Here is an 18,287-nt window from a genome sequence, read left to right as displayed (position 1 = left end):
TGGAATAGGATAGGATGCTTTAAGAAGAGAAAATAAACTCAGTGGGAATAAAGATCAGGTTGATTTAGAAAGTTGAAAATGAATCTTTTATATTAGTCTATTTCTTATCTTCCAGTGTTTTCAGAATGTCCTCATTTTTTGTAAAAGTGGTTTACATGTCATGACACATACATTGAAACATTTGCTTTAGTGGGGGAATGAGCAGAACTGTAGCAAAACTTTCTTTATAATGAAATTATTTTAATACCTTTCAGGCAAGAAATTAGTTTCATCAAGAAAATTGATTTAATTTAGAAGAGATGCAGTATTTATAGCCATAACGAGGTTAAACATTTTTCTCCACTTCTATATCAAAAAATAGCTTCTAACCAGTATATAGCTGCAAATCAATTAGTTCAGTTTAAGGTTTTCAAATTTTATGAACACTCCTCCCGTCTTTATGATGTTTATTATTCTGTGCAAATCTTTGAGGTTCTTCACATAACTTTACAAAACAGACAAAAATTAACTTTCGATGACGAGCTGAAGAGCCCAAAGAAAAAGTTGCAATCTTAACAACATGAATTATTTCATTTCATAGAGCTGGATAGTGAAAAATGATCAAAACAGATCCTTCTGGTATTTTTATTTATTTTTTTTTAAGTTTCTAAGTGCCTAAATTCACTTAAAAATTAAAACTGTAGGCAGTAAGAAAACTTATTTTATTCCCAATAGCTTTAATTACAGTCACAAATTTTAGTGGCTGATTAATTTTCATGAACCAACCAACACTTATTGTATTTTAGAAATATAAATGGAAGGGAAATCTAGAATATCGATATTCTACAAATGGCAACTTTGCTTGTTTGCCAGAGCTGCATGCTGGGGATCTTAACTATACCATTTTTTGAATAGCAGCCTAATGAGCTTGAATATTCTGTTGAGGGGGAAAGTGAAGTACATTTTTCAGTGTCTTCTCCAGAGGTAGCTCTGGTCACCTGAACGCTGCAAACTGGGAATGGAGTTTTGATTTGCAGAGCATACCTTGTACAGCAATAGTAAAAGCAGAAGATGGTTTTTGTTTTTCATGGAAATTCATTTGATATATTCTCGGGGTGTGAACCTTAGTTCTGATTTAAGGAACCCTCTTGACATACTCCTGGCCAGGAAGAGAGAGAGACTGTTTTAAATTGTCTCAAATTTTGTTCTTATTTAGAGAATGTATTCTGTTTTAAATTCTCACTGAAAGATCACAGAATAGAAACAAAGAGGCTTTTGTAATGAAATCAGGCAGAGCTACTCATGTATTTAAAATCTCATTATCTGTATCAAAACTATTTTAAGTTGTGCCCAAATCTAGATTCATCTTAACTAGTAAGAAAAAATCTTGTAGTTTTGGATGTATTGGTATATCCTGGTATTACACTTTCTTTTTAATTGCAAAACAATATGACTTACTTATAAATCATGGAAATTTTGACTATGAACCTTAAATTCTTGAGAAGAATGTCCACACAAGCTTAGGCCTTCTCTACTCTTCCAGAGTTATAAAAACTGAGAGAGGGAATTCATAGTACATCAAACCAATCTTTCTATTTCATGGCACCACATATAAACCATCACACTTAAATGAAACTCTTGTCATCATAAAAAGATTTAGGAACCTGTTCTCCATGAATACTTGAGTTACACATTGTTTTAAAATGACGTTATTAAGAAAAATCTGTACACTAATAAGTATCTCAGGTTGAAATGTTACACTGCATATTAATTGGTATGGAAGAATAGAATGGCTGTATGGAAAGCAACACGTTCACCATAGATATTGTTCGATAGTAACAGCCACTTGATAGGATCATGTAATTTTGCAGTGAATTTCCTCTATTTGCCACCAAGGGTAAGTGTTCTGGAGTAAATTTCAGCTGTCAATCTTGCCAGTCTTGTGATAGTATTAGAAATTAGTTTGGGATAGAAAATGAAGTGTTTTTTATTTCTCTCTTACTGATTTAAGGAGGGAAAGGGTACCTAAATTCTCGCCGAAATAGGAATTTGTCCAATAAGACAATGTGTAAGATAAAGAATTTTAGTACTTGTACATGTTTAATAACTTAATTTTGTTTTCTGGATATCTTGATATTTGACTTCAAGATACAGCATAGCCAAATTGCCATAAATTGCATCTTTGTACAGAAAAGTAGTTGTTCTTTTGGGAAATGTAGTTTTACAGAATATATTGCAACCTGACACAATGAATTTTCAGCATCAGTATTGACAAATGAAGAAGAGGAAACAGAGGCAAGTGAGGCATTACAAGACAGAGTAGTGAGGTCCTAATTTGGAGCCTCAGATTAGCTGCTTTGATCTGCCATTAAATAACTGTAATCTGGTACTAAAATCAGGGTTTTAATTTTGAGCATATGATTTGGCTATATCTTATAAGTTAAAGAACTAAAGTGAATTTTGGAGATAATTTAATATTAATACAACCACTACTTGTAGTTTTTATTTCTTAAAAGGAATAGTCAGGCAGTAAATAGGACTTCAGTGTATGTCACATTTAAGGATCTCTTTATATAGTGCCATAACTGTATGTATATAAAAAGATACATACATTTTGCTAAAATTAGCATAAAGCCTTGTATCTGGAGCTGTGTATTGCCTCTGTGGCAATGCAGTTTTATTCCTTATGTCTTCTGTACCCTCATCAAACATATATACTTGGGACATCGGCTTCAAAGAGAATGGTCAGGTTAAATCTCCTTTTTAAATAAAAGTGAAAGAATGGCATAAAAATAAATTGCAGAAATGTCTTCAGACCCTATACTGGTTCTAAGATGAGACTCTTCCTGGCAGAAAACTTTTGTCTTCTTGTCTGTAACAACTGAATGCCACTTTCACTTCTGAGTGTAAACTGGCAGATTAGACATTTCCAAGGGCTTGTTCAGTGTGAAGTTTTTCAGGTGATTTCCGTTTAATGTGACCAGATAATTGTAGCTCCAGGGCTTAGTTAGGCTGTAAAGCTGCTAATCCAGACAATATTACCTGGTCACATGTTGTGCTTATAAGAGACACCTCTGCCTTTAATGTTCTCTCCCCACGCCGGTGATTTCTAGTTTCAGAAGTCCTATAAAAATGAGGCACACCAGGCCAAGATTAAGTCTGGGGGAAAAAAAATAGCAGAATATGCAGTTTCAGACAATCATGTAAAACCTTAAATCTTTTGCCAAAGATAAAATTTGATATTTTTGTGGCATGCAGTTCTGCTTTATTCCTTGTCATCTCTAAGGAAATTTAGTGAGTTTGAAGACTGTATCTTCTTTTTCTGATTCAGTGAGCTACTGCCCAAGCATCTATACTCTAAGCATTTGTAAATAGTTATATCAATTACTGCAGTTATTATTTGGTAGGAATGCTTCCTTTGAGTAGAGTGTAGTAATCCACTTCTCATATTTATTCCACTCAGAACCTCTTCTGAACAGCAATTGTAATGCAATATTGAATGATGATATGTTGGGATTCTGAAGGTTGTTACCTTTTTGTCTCACCCTGACCAAAATGTGCTATTTCTATTGTAGTTAATATATCAACAGATGCTTATAAATAAAAGGCAGATCTATTCATTTGTCAAACCTTTGTTAGCTCTTGTGGCCTACACGGTAATGAACAATTGGGAAATAAAACAACATTGGGAGAGGCAGTTTATATGTGATTAAGCCTTTCTATTGTGACACTGAATGTGAGAGATGGGCAGAAGTCCTGCTTTGGAGTACACTTTAACATGCCATGTGCAAAATGGGAATTAGGTTGCTATTGTGTTGAAAGCGAGGTGCATTTTTTGGATTATGTAAGCTGTGTAGGATCTAAGAGGACAGAAAAGAAGGTAGAAATTGAGAGCCCAGGCAGTGGGGTTCAAGCAGCATAACAAGTCAACTAATGGCAGTAAGACTAGTCTGTGGCCGGGCACTGTGGCTCACTCCTGTAATCCCAGCACTTTGGGAGGCCGAGGAGGACTGATGACTTGAGCTTAGGAGTTTAAGACCAACCTGAGCAACATGGCAAAACCCCATCTCTGAAAAAAATACAACAAAAAATAAGCTGGACATTGGTTGCATGTGCTTTTAGTCCCAGCTACTCTAGAGGTTGAGGTGGGAGGATCACCTGAGCCTGGGAGGTTGAGGCTACAGTGACCTGAGGTCATGCCACTGTATTTCAGCCTGGGCAATAAACAAACAGACAACAACAACAACAAAAAACTCAAAAAACTACTCTTGTGAAGTGCCTAGTGCAGAGCATGGCTCCCTATAGATAAGTCTTATTTCTGCCTCCTCTTCCTTTTTACTTCCTTCCCTCTGTCTCTCTGCCTCTCTGCTATCCACCATGGAGAGAAAAGATGTTCTATTTTACTCTTAAAGGGTCTTCATCTGTAGTCCCTTCTTTCAGCAACTTTGTTTTCTCGGAAATTTATGTAGTTGTGTCATGGCCCTTTATTATACAAAATTCTTTCTTTGTTACCCTAGAAAGAGTCTAAAAGTAAGAAAATAAATAATTTGCACTTGCTCTTTATTCTTGGTACCTTGATTATAGAGAGAGCTGTTCCTCTTCAGCTGAGGTTGCCAACATAGGGACCACAGTGTATCTGCTTCTCAGTTTCTCAGTTACCATGGCCCAGCAGGGGCCTGTCTGGGCTCTGAAGAGCACCAGGGATTCCTGGAGATGGAATCATTCTTTCCCTGGTCACTTTCCTGTGCGTTCTTGGAAGCTGCCACTGTCCTAGGAGATCATCATTTGTGCTTGATGCTATGGAGAATTCACTGGAAATATCAGGCAAAGTCAATCCATAATGACTTCCATAGGCTATATATGTAAACAAGATAGTACATATGAAATAAGTAATAAAATAGTATATTATTAATAGCAAACAAAATAAGTTCATTATGTATGTTTAGACAAATACAACTTGACTAGTTCAAATGTTTCATAATTGTTACCTTTTCCCTTATCAGGTTGCTTATGAAAAAAAAAGTCTTACGACTTCCAGGCTTGGAGTTTATTCACATTTTAGGTTAGATTGAAGGAAATTACAAATTAAACTTTTGAAGAAAATTACAATTATACTTTAACTTCTGGTTTTTAGAATGGTTATTATTAGTATCCAATAATTACATACATGAATAAAGCTTACATTATTAATGACTTTCATATTGACCAATTAAAGTTCGATTAATCAACTAAGGTTCATTTGGTTCCATATGACAGTGAACTAGCCAGGTATTTTTCAAAAAGTTGTAGGATATTGGAGTATCCTAGTGCCCCAAAGCTTGGAAGGGCAGGACTCAGGGCATCTCTGGGGAACTCTGTCTCAGGAAGTATTAAGGGATCCTTCTTTGGGATCCTTCTTAAGATACCTTCTTAAGATACCGACTTCCAGTAGGGGCCTGAAATGTATGTATGCCCAATAACATTTATTCATACCCACTAACATGGTAAATTCAGAACACACATAAGCTGCTGGGAGTTGTATTCTGGGAGTTGTTACATCAAAAATTATCAATTTCTTGGCAGCTTCTCATTTTCTAGTAGACATGTATAATTTTAATGATCAAAAGACCGTGGCAAAGTTTCTTAATCTTTTCCCAACTGATGCCCTGTTTTAGGCTTCTAGAGGATTCACTGAGCATTCCAGATCTACATTTTTTTTTTTTTGAGTTGTAGATACCTATTTTTGAGGGGCTGGCATTGACCTTTCACTCAGTGCCCCCATGTATTTATTACTTTCACCTGCACTCATGCACTCAAGCCTCTCTACCATGAATCATTGCAGAAATACAGGCTAGAGTCTCTATGGTTAAAGGCTGAACAACTCGAAACAAGCATTGAATTCAATTCAACAAAGAATTGGTGTCTTATTGCCAACCAAGTGCTTTGCAAATTTGAATTCAACTCTGCTTCTTGCTTATAATCTTTCCCTGGTTTCCACAACTGCATTTCAGAGTCTTTCATTAGAAGATAAGGAAACTGTAACCAAATAGTCCTGTGTACATCAGTCAGCCCAAGACTTGCCTTTGTGGTGGCAGTTGCAGTGAATCAGAATTTAGCTGTTTGTGCTTCCTGGCCAATTTCTTCCATGCTAGCTTGCAACAATCTGGAATTGAAAACTTTTTCCTATGGAAATTCTAAATTTCATCTTCACAGTTTCTCAAATTTACAGGTGGCAACTCTGTATCATTAAGTTAATGAATTTAATGTGTAGTCTGATGATGAATGTATTGGATTAGAACATCAAGCAACACTTCTCAGCACTAGGTACATAGACTAACAGATATGAGAAGAACAACACAAGTTCTTTTGCCTGATTCATCACTGTTACTTCTTTATTTTATTTATTTATTTTTTGAGACAGAGTCTCACTCTGTCGCCCAGGCTGGAGTGCAGTGGTGCGATCTAGGCTCACTGCAAGCACTGCCTCCCGGGTTCACGCCATTCTCCTGCCTCAGCCTCCCGAGTAGCTGGGACTACAGGTGCCCACCACCACACCCGGCTAATTTTTTTTTGTGTTTTTTTTTTTTTTTTTTTCAGTAGAGGCGGGGTTTCACTGTGTTAACCAGGATTGTCTTGATTTCCTGACCTTATGGTCCGCCCGCCTAGGCCTCCCAAAGTGCTGGGATTACAGGCGTGAGCCAGTATGCCCAGCCCATTACTTCTTTATTACTCCCAGAATGGATCATGCAAAGTTGTCTATTAGTTACAATTTCCCGACTTTTGACTAATTAAAAGGAAAGTCTTGAATATAAGTAGCTTTATTTTAAAAAAATTTTTAATTGTATTAGTCTCAAAAGCATAAACTAGCTAAAGTTGACTATGGAAAATTAGATATAGATGAGACTTAAGTATCATTAACATATAAAATCACTAGTTATAATGAAATTCATAAAAAATTAAGTACATATAATAAAGGATACTTTCTTAAGAAGATAAACATTTTGCCCTTCTTCTGGGTCTTATCTATGATATGAATTTGGCTATGATAATCACTCAGAGTAGAAGGCACATTTTAGCTCAACCTTTTTCAAGATATTATTAGTCATATTAGTAGAGTACAAATTAATGTAGGGTTTCTGTTATTTTGTTTTATGAGTTTTCATTTGTTAGTTGGTTCTTTAGTTTTGAATAAACCAGAAACTTTCCTTCACATATTTGAAGTCTGGTGACCTCTAGTAATTGGAATAGATATGAACCAAAAATAAGCTTAGAAAATACTAAATTATTTTATTTGCCTCTAATAATTGAATAGATATGAACCAAAATAAGCTTAGAAAATATTAAATTATTTTATTACTCTATGCCTCTGAGCTGCTAAGCTTTACTCATAAGATAGCTCTAATGCCATCTTTCATAGGCTATGTAATTGTCTGAAGCTTGAGAAAAATGTTTTCCAAGCCACAGCAGAATAATGTAGCAAATCAGAAAGATGAAGGGCCATCCTGAAGTCTTTTTAGTGTGAGACAGTACAGAGGAGATTTTAAAAAGCAAAACAAAACAAAAATCCCATGCAAGTACTGCAGGCATAATAGACTGATCCAGTTTATTGTAGCTCAGGGTTCTGTCATCTTCAGCACTGTTGACATTTGGGTTAGATAATTCTTATGGGGAAGAAGTTGACCTGTGTGTTTCAGGATGTTTAGCAGCAATCTTGGCTTGTGCCCACCAGATGCTACTGGCACCCCACCTCACTTGTGACAAACAAAATTGTCTCCAGACTTTGCTAAAGGTCCCCTGGGCAGGGGCAAAATTGACCCCTATTCAGAACCATCACTGTAGCATTTAACAGCTCTATAAACATTAAGAGTCCTTCAAAATATAATTGTGATATTTCTTAGCATAACTGTAAGCCATCAAAAGGTGTTGTTTTGGCCGGCGTGGTGGCTCACCAGCACTTTGGTAATTCCAGCACTTTGGGACGCTGAGATGGATGGATCACCAGAGGTCAGGAATTCGAGACCAGCCTGGCCAACATGGTGAAACCCTGTCTCTACTAAAAATACAAAAATTAGCCAGGCGTGGTAGTGCACACCTGTAATCCCAGCTACTCGGGAGGCTGAGGCAGGAGAATTGTTTGAATCTGAGAGGTGGAGTTTGCGGTGAGCCGAGATTGTGCCACTGCACTCCAGGCTTGGTGACAAAGATTGTTATCTTTAGCCCTCTCTCTTTAACATGATAGGTAAATATGTGATGTATTTTAGGAAGCCTTACATTCTACTGATTGAAATTTTTTAAACATTGTGTTGTTTATATGGTAAATGTCAGTAATTTCAGAAATTCTGGCACACAGAATCCTTTAGATTCTTGTGACACTGAAAAAATAAATGATCAAATATGATTTTGCAAAATATTTGCCTTCTCAATTATGCAGTGAAATATTATAGGTCCTCTGGCATGACCCTTTCAACTGATACTAAAATTATCTTTCTTTTCCCAAGCACACATTATAGAACAGTAGTCAGAAACTGCCCTAGCACAATAGGAAGTATGAGGAAGTTGGCCTCAGATTCCGTGTGTAGATTCGGACAGCCCAAATTGGATATGAACCAAGAGCTCATGAAACAAAGTTTCCCTAAAGATTGTTCTTGACAGTTTGGAAAGCAAGTTATGCCTTTCCTTTATTATTTTGAGTACATTTTCCTAGATAAAAGTCATGGTACAAGTTCCGATCTTTGATCTGTTCATCCTCGAGCATGCTGAAGACAAATGATCCTATTATCCAGCTTGTTCTTTCCTGGGATCTCTTAAAAAACCTGTCTGGTTACTTAATGCCAAATATGCACGTAGGTGTTCCTTTTGCTGGCTGCATCATATCCCAATAGGGACAAACAGCAACGTTGACAATTCCATTCACTGCAGTCTTATTTTGAATGTCCCAAATTCAGAGAACTCGCAAACCTTACCAACTAAGTGTTGTCTTCTAGAAAACCCTCATTTAGAAAGACAACTGTGTGGGTAGATTGTCCAAAGCTAACTTGAAGTTTGCTTACGCAAAGGTATGTGCAACTTTGAAGTCTGACTTGCCACTTAAATTTAACTTTTTCCCTTTTCTACATTTTCACAATTATTCATTGATCCTCAATTCTGTAGTTGTGCCTCTGTTTCCTTAACATAACTTTAGTTCATCGTATTAAGCTATGGTTTCTGTGGCATACTTTCTGCTTATTAATTTTTCTTTATATTTGTTTTGTCTTCATAATCATCTACAATTTTGTAATTTGTATTGATTAACTTTTCTTGGTGTGCTTTTTATATTTTCATTGTTATTCATATTATTAATTGGTTAGGATGTTCTCTAAAGTTTTTAACCCTTATGCTATTTTTCTTGCATTTATTTAAACATTATCCATTTTCTCATTTCCTTTGTGTGACTATTATCTTGTATTTTCTATTGGTTTTCACATTTTTGTCTTTCATCATGAAGTTAGGCATAAGAGGGAACAGCTGTGAAATCTATGCTCTGAGAACAGTTTCTGAATATTTTACTACTTCAATCCCCTAAAGCCTACTCAAAAACTTCAGGTGTCAACAACTCAACTTACACGGGAGCCAGACAGACTGGTGAGGACTGGGATGAACCCAAGGGCTATGTGTCTCTATCACATGGTGGCTTCCATTTAATACCAGTAGATTGCTGCCATGTGGAAGGGTGGGCATAGCATTGACAGATTGTCCAAGGTTTTTTTTTTTAAGTGTCAGAAATATGGATATTATACAGAATGTCTCAATTTCTAAATAGTGGAAAATACTTTTTAAAAAATGTGAACACTACATAGGCCGGACAGAATACCAACACAGTGAGTGGTATGCAGGTACTTCTCAAAGCTATTGCAGTGGCCATGAAAGCCAGGTTACATACGTTTTTCCCTTGCCAAGATATCTAACCAATAGAATTATTCATTAAATCAGGAGGTTTCACTCATCTGAAGTCATTCTTAGAGGCAGAAATCAGCCTTATTTGGCCTGCCTTCCTGTCCTGGGGCATGTCTCTAGCAACTGTGATCTTAATGATGGGGATTATTCCCTTGAAAGATTCTTCCCTGTCTCAGGAATAGAGTTACTTTCTTATTGTTGGTTAATTGAATCCTGAAAGTATTAAGTGTTAGTACGCTTCTCTTTGTGTCAAGAAATCGTTCTTACATCTTTACAGCCATAAGTGTGGCTCTGTCATTGTTCTTTGTTATTTTGATTTTCCTGCTACCTATAGAACTCTTGTTAAATGTAAGGAAATTTCTGGAGTTATCCCCATATTTCAGAAGCTCTGAAAGGTTAGCAAAGTATATTAAGAATTTTAGAGAATATTGTATGAATAGAATGTTGCATAAAGAGGAAGATGAAAATTGATGAATGAAGTAAAAAATAGGTAAGCCATTACTGTCTTTGGAGAAAATATTATAAGCCTGCTCCCAAGATACCATGGTAGGTGGACAGGGAAAAAAAAGAAAAAACACAGGTGAATGAAAGGCAAGATGGAATGATCTGAAGTGGATTTTAGAAAGTGATTGTTCCTAGATTGAGTTACAAATTTGTTCAGAAAGTTTGAAGATAATTATAAAATCACAAAGAAATTGGTAACCCTGAAGCACATTCCTAGTTTCTGAATACCTTTTGTTTTGGATCCAGCACTGTTCTAGGAACAGTTCAGGACAGTCAAACTGAAAGTAAATGGATTTTTAAAAAATACTTTGATATACATCATTCAACACTCAAAACAGCCCTATGAAGTGATCAGGAGAATGATCATCCTCAAGGAAACTGAGACCAAGTAGAGTACATAATGCTTTCGAAGACACACAGTTAGTTTTTAGGTGGAAGGAATATAACTGTGGGCCCTTTCATTCCTACTCTTTTATGCCATTCTGCCATATCAGCATTGGTAACCGGCATAGTCGTATCAATCACAAAACGTGGTGAGGAATCCCTTACTCTTTGTGAGTATATGTGTAGAGACATTAGATAAGTTTCTCAGTAACCCACAGTGTATCTTTCACTTCGTTTTAATTAAAGATTGAAGTTAATCTTTAATACTGGTTAGAATGTGCAAGCAGTTAACGGTAAACCTCTAGCCTATACTTCCTTTTGATTGTATAGCATTTTCAGTTGGTTGAACCATGTGCTTAAGACTTTCTTCCCCCTAGAGTTGAGTTTATGATTGAGCTTAGCAAAATCTAAACCCTTCATATTAGATAGGTGAGAAGTAAGAAAATCAGTCACAAAACGGTCCTGGGGGATTTGTTTCTTTCATCCATTTGCAGAGTTTCCACTGATTATTCTAAACATGTGAGTTGAAAACAGGAAAGAGAGCCTTGTTACTGAAGTTTAAAAATAAAGTAATTCTAATGTGGTCATATTAACTGAAATTTGAAGAGCAAGAGCAGCTCCTCTGCATAATGGCTCTCTTCGTCTACTGGTCCATCTCAAAGTAAGAGCTTCGACAAGAAGTAACAAAGGTCAGAGCTGCCTTTCTGTGCACTTTGTTGGTTCTCTTATTTCTTCTCTTAATCCTATTGAAACCTGTGATTTAGATAACGGAAAAGCTCCTGATTTGAATTCTGCAAAAACAGGGAATGCAAAATGAGGACCAAGTTTTTTACTAGTCAGGTTTTGTTATTCAGCTGTTCTCTCAATTTTCAGTGCCATTTTTTAGATTTATCTTGTCAAGAAGCAGGGAAGAATAAGAAGTCAATATCATGACTATGTGCTTTTGCTGTTGACATGATACTTATGTACATTTATATGAAAGTTACCAGGAGACCTCCGAAAATTGCAAAATTTGAGCTTTGTGTCAGGGCATGGTTCTTGCATTTTACAGTGATCTAAAAAGGGTATGTTACTCCTGGGATGGTGTTGGCTTTGTTTTCCTTTGTTTTTATTGTCTTCTAGTTTGAACCCTGATCTTAAGTGTGAAAGTTCAGCCTGATAGTTTGTCCATTTTCTTTCATTCCAACCTCTTCTCTCTCTCCTTCCCCGGAGTCCCTCTCTTTCTCCAGCGGGTTGCACTTTTCCTGGGAGTAAACAGAAGATGTTACATATATTAACACTGAGCTGGGGTACGATGCGCTTGGGTGTGCTCTCTGTGCAATTCCCTGGCAGTCGTAAATTAATTAAAAGTAGACAGGAACCACAGAAAAAGAAAGTTCTCCGTTTTTCTCCCCCTCCCCCAGCTTTTTTCTTTTTCTACCGGTAAATAGCTAGTTCCTTTGTTCCTGGCTGCACTATTTCATTTCTGCCATCATTGTCCTCATTGTTCTCAGAAACAGGAGGGGTCTGGGCCAGGAGCAGCAAGGTCTCAGCTAATGACGGGAAGTCTTTAAAGTTTGCGCTGCATTTCATCTTCTCTGTGGGAGTTTTAGGACGTATCCAGTGTTTGATCCCCACCGTGCAACTTTGCTTCTAGTTAATTAACAGATCCCCCATTACATACTCTCATCTAGAAGCACATGGGAGGCCTATTGGGAGGTAATTCAAGGCCAATCTGAGTGATGGCAGGAATTAGAGAAATCAGTTGTTTTAGGGCTAATGTTCAGGAAAGAAAGATGTCCCATTTTAGGGATCTCATTTGAAATTTTTGATGATTTCTCTTTTCTATTAAAAAACAAGATAGGGGAACTGTTTTGTCCACATAACCTTATGATGACCATTGAGGGCAGTTTGAACTTAGAACTCTTTATAACTGCCGGGAATAAAAATAAAAAGGAAAAAGAAAGACAATATTATCAGATGTGGCAATATTAACAAGAATTTTGTTCTCCCTTTTATTGCTGGCGGTCTTTTTCCTGCCCAGCCTATTAGCCGGGTCACAACCATCCATAGCAACTTTTTCAGGGCACACAAGGCGGAATAGCTGGCAGGGACATGTCAGTGGCTCATTTTACAGCCAAGGCTGAATTATATACTTTGTTCTTGTGTTGTTGCTTCTGTTCCAAGGGTGTCAAAGTGATTTACAAATAATAAATGACATGGTTCAATATTAGGATCCCTTCCTCTTCCAGTCTCTTTCCAGATGAACATTGCAAAACAAAGCACATTTACCCAAAGTTAGAAGTTAGCATATGAGTGCCAAGAAATCAGCCTCTGCTTTTCCCGACCATGGTTAGCCCAGGTTTTGATGGCCTTTGAAAAGGGAATGCCTTGTTTATTTTTTTTTCTTATGCTTCTACAGTTTCCCCAGCTCTATGAGCAATGACCCCCTTTATCTCACGAATTAGGAGCTACTCCTGCCTTGCAATTCTCAGTTCGACACTTGGCAATGAGAATCAAACCGGGGCTATTTAGTGCAGCAGTAAATGGCCCGCCACATTAGCCCCCTGGCATGCTAAGCTATTAGGTTGTTTTACTGTTGTTAAAGTTACATTTGTTAGGTGGAGTTGCTGCCCTTCCACACAAACTCAGCAGTGCCTGATGCTGGTGGAGGCAGCCCGTGTACAAAACGTGTGCCATCCACAACCCAAGCGGTCAGGCGGTGTGGCTGCACCACAGATAAGGAGCGTTCTCTTGTCTGCAAAAGTGGGGATATGGATTGTTGTAATTTTTAAAATGAGAGATTGGGGTTGGCGGAGAACCACTGGACAATCATGGGCCTTGCACTTTGTTGTGACTAAACTAATTATATGGGCTCGATTAACCATTAATTTATAGCAGTTCTTAAGTGAACCACTAATTGTCAGAATGCCATGGAGAAGGAAGGCCAGGGGTGAGAGGCACCAAATAAGCTGGTGTGGTCTTCTGCAGCAGGCCAGCAGCCAGTGCCGCACACACACTGGAAGCTGGGCAGAATCCCGAGGAGTTGAAAGATTAGCGTGGAAATGAAGGAGAAATATTCAGGGTGCTTCAATGGTATGTATGTGGGGTGTGTGCATGCATGCATGTGTGAGAGAGACAGACACACACACGCACACACACACAGAATATTTCTGCAAAGAAAGGAAGATGCCAGTACTATATAGCTCCATGCAGCCAGCTTGCAGGGTTGAGTTGGCATTTGGTAACTTGGTAGCGGCTGCCAGTGTGTGTGTGGTGGGAGAAGAGGGAATAGACAACAAGAAAAACATATAGAGCTTAAAAAAAGATGTAAAATGATTCACTTCATGCCATATGGACAAAAATGTTGTCACAAAAATAAGGCCAAAAAATAGTGCCAGGTTAGACTTTTAGTTCAAAAACATATGTATAATCATCCCCATGAACATGAATTTTAATTAGTATTTTGATAGAGAGAAACCAGATATTTTTTTAACCTGCTCTGTTCTTGTTTTCTGTTCCTCTCCCAGTTTTAGCCTCCATTAAACATTCATATACTGTATGTTTTGTGTCTGTATGAGGAAAATGCTTTATCCCTGGATTGGTGGGAATGCAAACATCTTGGTTTTCTGTGGCATACAAAATATCTTCCCAGTGGAGCTCGAAAGCAGAAGCTTATCACAGGGAAATCTAGAGCTCTCTCTGAGACCCGGGCACACCAGGGAGGAAGGAAGCCATATGCCTTTCTCTTTGTCAGTGGAGACATCTGCACCCATTCGGTTCCCCAGATCCACTCTTCACACCCATCCACATCTCATCTCTCTGGGATGCCTTTTAAACATGAAATAAGTTTTGTATGTATGCATATTATTATGTGACAGGGCAGTTTTGGGGAAAATGGATGATCGTGACTACAGAGACTTTAAAAAATGGAACATGTAACTTATTAGTAAACTCTATGCTTTCATTTTACTTATTAGTTACACAACACCTACTTCTTAAAAATGATTTGAGATGACAGTACTCATCGAAGGATACCGTGCTGAATCATCTGCCCTTAGCAAAGCTTTTCCCACTTTAAATGAGGTGCTTCGATTAGTGCCCTGTATGTGATAATTAGATGATGAGACAGCAAAACGCTGATATTAGCAGTGATTTTGCTGCTTAGGAGGCCATTCACACCCCAGGTTCCCTCACCACCCCCCACCAAAAGAATGCAGGTGAATCAGGTATTTGTATTATAAATGTTACAAGTGAATTTTAAAACCTAGTATTAACAGTCAGTCAAATCTTGGTGCAGAAGCGTTAACCTATTTCACATTCTTTAATAGAACCGCGGAGCTTTCCTCTGACCATTAGTGATATTTCTCCACTTCAAGGGTAAAGGGAAAATCAACAATGGTCTTAGAAAAGGTAAATTTCACCTCCCATGTAGAGTCTCTCAGAGATTTCTCAGCCTTTTGTTTTTGGCAAACATGAACACAGACGGTATTCATATCTCTCCTCTTCCCTTCCTGGGAAGCTCTGGTCCCTTCAGTTAGAATAATAAGTCCCCCAGGCGCTTGTTGAGGACACCCTCTTGGTGCTGGCAGGTTTTTCTGGGCTTGCTGGCTGACCTCTGCTGTCTCCTCAAAGCATTAGTCATCATTCCTGTAAGGGTTACAACAACAGAATGAATGTGTTACTTGGACACACAGCAGCCTCAAGCCACAAACCAGGATGCACCCCGTCCATTACATAGGAACTGCAGGAAAGGTGGTCTGTACCTCATCTCCAGGCTGCCTCATTTTCCGAAGAGTAGGAAAAAGCTATTGCTAAATACACCTGCCTGCCTTCAGAACTCGAAATCAGGCTTATATTTGCTGAAAGCTATCCCCAAGCTCTTGTGTCAGGCTGCTGTTGGATCCAGTAGATTTATTTATTCATTCATTCATTCATTCATTCATTCATTCATTCATTCAATCACTGTTTTGAAACCGCTGATATGAGTTCTAAATTTAAAGACAGTTAAGAGTTGTTTCTTGCTACAGAAGTATTTGTACAGTCCAGGTGTGGTGACTCACGCCTGTAATCCTAGCACTTTCGGAGGCCAAGGCGGGTGGATCACCTGAGGTCAGGAGTTCAAGACCAGCCTGGCCAACGTGATGAAACCCCAGCTCTACCAAAAATACAAAAATTAGCTGGGTATGGTGGCGGGTGCCTGTAATCCCAGCTACTCCAGAGGTTGAGGCAGGAGAATTGCTTGAACCCGGGAGAAAGGGGTTGCAGTGAGCCGAGATCGCACCATTGCACTCCAGCCTGGGGGATAGAGACTCTATCTCAAAATAAATAAATAAATAAACAAATAAATAAATAAATAAATAAAATAATGAGGAAGATCTCTATGCACTAATATGAAGACATTTCCAAGAAAGATTGTTAGGTGGAAATTTTAAAGAAAACTTCAAAAGTGTATATGGAATGCTGTCTTTTGCCTAACAAAGAGCGGCATGTAAGAATAAATACATACGTTTGCTTGTTTCTGCAAAAATACAGGAAGTATAAGCCTTAATCAAGAAAATAATAATGTATATTGTGTGCCACCCAGGGGAGGCAGTCTGAGAATTCAACACACTAAGTAGAAAAAAGCTAGAAGATGGGAGAATGCTGTGTAAAGACAGAGTGAGCACCCTATGTTTCAAAAGAGAATGGAAGGAATTTATTCAGCCTAAGTAGCCTCTGTGTGGGTAAGGTTTTAGTTATGAGATAAATCAATGATCACAATATTAAATAAGTCATACCATTGCACCTATCAGTGCTCATGCAGTGACATAGTGAAAAAAATAATGAAGTAGAAACATCAGTTCCCTATATCAAAAGCTATGAGATATAAATGCTCCCAGCCAAAGAAGGCAAGATCTGGAATTTTTTAAAAATGTGGATATATAGAATAAATATGCAACCCTCCTGATAATGTTGGCTGATGAAGTGAAATTCACCAACTGTAATTCTGGCACAGAGAGACACACATAGTGCCTGCATACACACACACACACCCACCCACACACACACACACACACCCTCAGAATATTCTTAATCATTTGCTATCTTATTTACATTTCATTTGCTAGAGTAAATTCTATCATTCTGAACTTTAAAAAAATATATTTCAGTATTACTTAAGCAAAAATAAGGAATAATGTGATTGGCTTTCAAATAGCTTATTACCATTCAAATGCTCTCTAGATAATTTATATTTAAAAAGGCAAAAAAAAACAAAAACCAAAAAAACTGTGTCAGCTTCCGAAACATTCTAAATGGAGACTTAGCTCTAAGTAATCAAAATTACTTTAGTTGTGCAGAGCAGCATTAAAAGCCTTGTCCACTAATTGAGTGAAGCGGCACGACTGAAGCAGCCTTGTCCCTCATTAGATGATCTTGCAGGCACTGTTTGTCATCCTGGGTTGCCAGGCTCAATCTAACAGTACTGCTGGCTCAAATTAATGGTAATTCGTTATGACACACTATGTCCTTCCAGTGAAACAACAATGCGAAGCCAGTGGGGCATCTGTCTACCACTGCTGCTTCTTGATCTCTTTCCTTTCCACTTTAGTTCAAGCGACCACCTTTGCATAACGCTTCTAAGTTCTTTAGCTAACTGGTGATTGGAGATGCCACCTGCCTGAAGACTTGCATCCAGTTCTCTTCCACTAGTGTCACAGAAAAAGCATCTCTAACAATAGGTTGAGTCAGTCTGAAACGTGATAACATTTTCTAATGGAAGCAAAACTCATTCGTGTGTCTATGTTTTTTATTTTATTTTATTTTATTTTATTTTATTTTATTTTATTTTATTTTTGAGATAGGGTCTCACTCTATTGCCTGAGCTAGAGTGCAGTGGTGTGATCATAGCTCACTGCAGCCTCAACCTCCTGGGCTCAAGCAGTCCTCCCACCTCAGCCTCCAGAGTAGCTGGGACTACAGGCACATGCCAACATGCCTGGTTAATTTTAAAAGTTTTCAGTATAAAGATGGCCTTGCTACATTGCTCAGGCTGGTCTCAAAATGCTGGCCTCAAGCAATCCTCCTGCCTTGGACTCACAAAGTGCTGGGATTACAGGTGTGAGCCACTGCACTAGGCCTGGGGCTTCTTTTGGAATGTAAACACCTCACTTGTATCTAATCATGGAGAATATGAATAAGAAATCTTGAAATACAGTGTTCATGAATGTGATGTAAATCCAAAAATAATGAATATTTTCTGACTCTTTGATTTTGGTTATTCAATACCTTTTGGAGGAAATCTCATGTTTATATGATGAGCGTTGCTGTTCAGAATGCTGCTTTCCTATTCTTAAGAGCAGGCAGAATGCTGGAAAATGTTCTAACAGTGATGCAATCAGCCACTTCCCCGTAGCAACTCTAAATTATGTGTTTGTATCAATCAGTTTATCGTGTTCATTCAAATAATTTCGTCTGTCTGGAAAGATGTCTCAACTCTACACGTGAAGAAACATCTAAATAATATCTGGACATGGCTTTTCATTTGA

General features: G+C 37.9%; 1 long non-coding RNA gene across 1 annotated transcript; it reads right to left on the bottom strand.

The window, feature by feature from the left end:
* Positions 1–4,632: 4,632 nt before the first annotated feature.
* On the bottom strand, positions 4,633–18,080 carry LOC116472779 (uncharacterized). Its single transcript, XR_004249168.1, has 5 exons — positions 18,028–18,080; positions 15,183–15,408; positions 14,754–14,861; positions 11,967–12,023; positions 4,633–4,776 (listed from the first exon to the last, which is right to left on the bottom strand). It is a non-coding gene; the product is annotated as an uncharacterized LOC116472779 (long non-coding RNA).
* Between the last annotated feature and the right edge of the window lie 207 nt (positions 18,081–18,287).

The sequence above is a fragment of the Hylobates moloch genome, unplaced genomic scaffold, assembly GCF_009828535.3.
Source record: "Hylobates moloch isolate HMO894 unplaced genomic scaffold, HMol_V3 SCAFFOLD_8, whole genome shotgun sequence".
NCBI classification, from domain to species: Eukaryota; Metazoa; Chordata; class Mammalia; order Primates; family Hylobatidae; genus Hylobates; species Hylobates moloch.
The sequence above is the reverse complement of the archived record's forward strand: the minus strand, read 5'-3'. Positions and strand labels throughout refer to the sequence as shown.